The sequence below is a fragment of the Adelges cooleyi genome, unplaced genomic scaffold (genome assembly GCF_023614345.1).
Source record: "Adelges cooleyi isolate 19-005CV unplaced genomic scaffold, UGA_ACOO_1.1 ACOO_flye_CR_arks_rails_tigmint_CR_PRNA_376, whole genome shotgun sequence".
Lineage (NCBI taxonomy): Eukaryota > Metazoa > Arthropoda > Insecta > Hemiptera > Adelgidae > Adelges > Adelges cooleyi.
Window position 1 is genome coordinate 9,378,492 of NW_026096053.1, and position 2,643 is coordinate 9,381,134.

A 2,643-nucleotide genomic window follows, 5' to 3' on the forward strand; every position below is an offset into this window, starting at 1 on the left:
TATCCATTCTAGAAGAAAAGGTTTTTGATTTATTCTTAGAATTTTATCTTAGAATACTGCATGCAAATATTTGGAGCTAATTGGACTATTTAGAAAAACAGTTTTTGTAATATTATATAATGTAAAGTATTATTAATACCCTATAGTATAATAATAATTATAGGACATATTGTAGGTAATTGTAAGTTGAAAAATATGTTTTTTTTGGATATGTTTCTCGATTTTAAAAGAGGGATTATACATTTTTGCCCCAATAAGTACCTTTCGGGTACGATTTCGGAACCCTAGGCTACTACATAGGTTTAAAAAATAACATTATGTATCGTGGGTCCGTGCACTAAAATAAAACACTTTTTCATCTCCGTGTCGAAGCTTAAAATGCTTTTAATGAACTAATAACCTTTAAAGAAGAGATTCAAATTTTTCCTATTAAAGAAATTTTTAAAATTCAACATGAATAATGGACTTTTCATCTATTTAGTGGCTATTTCACATTATTGTTTCTATTATGAATAGTAGCCGTTTGTAAAATTACTCATTTTATACAAGGTCCATCATTAAATATGTCATCCATTTGACAGACGTATTAGGTGTAATGCACATAAAGCTTTGCAGCAAACTCAATATTGAGTTTTTTATATCTCTTTATCAGTGGCGAGGCATGGGTCTTTAGATCGGGGAGACATTGAAAAAAAATGGCGTTACGTGACTTGACAGGGGGACTGCGCCCCCTTGGACCCCCTGTATATTTTATTTTATCTATACTGTAAAAAATAAATGTTCAAAAACTAATAAACTAAATGGCACAGGCATATTTGAAAACGTACAACTAGACAATCGATACGACGTACATCGATAACGGCAAAAAAGACAATTTTGAAATTGTCTCATTTACTTTTATACAAAATTTGGATAGACCCGGCGGCCGGCAGCGCGACCGCCCGCTGATCCGCGTCCACAACTACTCTATTCTAGGAATACTATTACAAAAAAAATATACTTTTACATTAAAATTGGTTAAAACATTTTTATACACATAAATTAAAACCAAATTTTTGTCCGTATTATAAGTGGGTAGACATTGTCTCTTTGTCTCCTATGACGCTTCGCCACTGTTCTTTATACCTATTAGTATTACAGTACGTGATGCTTATTTAATTAATAGTACAAACTATGTAAAGTTAGACGTAATCCTCCATATTATGCTGTACTTGGCAAATACTAGAAGTATGTAAGTTCCTAACACTTGTGTAGCGTCATATTTGTCTTTTGGTAGAAACAATAGCAGATGTGGGTATAATAAATAATAGTAGTGTACATTTTAAGGTTTTTTGTTGTTCAACCACAGCCTATTTAAAAAAAAACATATTAAAATATTCTCTAGCTGCTAAAAAGAGGTTTTTTTTTAATTTAAAATATTTTGGAAATTTGATTTTTACTATTTGTCATTAAACATTTTTTTTTACTATTTAAATGTCTCAATATTTGTATATTTCTGTATTTTATTTTATATTTTTTAACTGGAATTCAAAAAATCTTTACGATAGCTCATTTAGGGGGGTACCAAATTTTAGCATATAATCCGTTTCCAACTTGACTTCGTATGTAAGGAAAGTTTGTTACTCCACCGCGTTAATACAAAGTGATTTCTTATAGGCTTTATATATTTACAAGGCCGGGGATCTAGACTATAAAATTTATTTTTACTTTCCACCGACTGATTAACGGGTCATCGACTTGTCCGAAGACGTTTCACTTTGTGTGTCGTGGAAAGGGTCCAACAATTTTAGCATATATAATATAGTGGATCGTGCCGTAACTTGGTAAAATTGTTGGACCCTTTCCACGACACACAAAGGAAAACTATATATATATAGTTTGTCTGGATTTCCAGCAAAACTGATGTTTATGTAGACTACACGCAAATAGTTTAATTTATGTCTGTAAGATCGAGTAGATCAGTGATTTATTGCCAACACCAGAGTTTTTTCCATTTTAACTTACCTCGAGTAATGTATGTATAATGTCGCGATAAACAGTTGTAACAATTGAACGATAATAGCTGCAAAAAGGAGCTTAGCTCCACATTATCAAGTTTTCGAGAAAACGTTTGATAATTCTGAACTCTTAAATTGTGTGAAAATTTCTATTTTGATAAATTGTTCTTACATATTATAAAGTATATATTAACTAAATATATATTGTCTATATTTTCAACACAAGGCAGTGTATATATAACTCAAAACTACCTCAGAATGAAACTCCTCAATATTGCAACTAACCAAAAGCTAACTTTTAATATTTAATTTGAATTTCTAACAGTAATTACAAAATATTTCAACGTTTCCACTTGATCGGTTAGCATACCAATAACAACAATTCTTTTCCATCTACAGTGAACACATTTAATATGAGACAGATAATAAAAAATTCTACCACAGCACAGGATCAAATTACTCGTGTGAACAACCAATACAGGTAGCATCTCTTTCATTTACATAACGATCCATAAAAATAAAAATAAAAATATTTTAACAAGCGACAATACATATCGGAGTTACAGCTACATTATGTTTGACGTTAATATTAGTATAATCGTAAAATACAAATTTTTAATTTCACTTTATTTAATTTTGTTTAAAT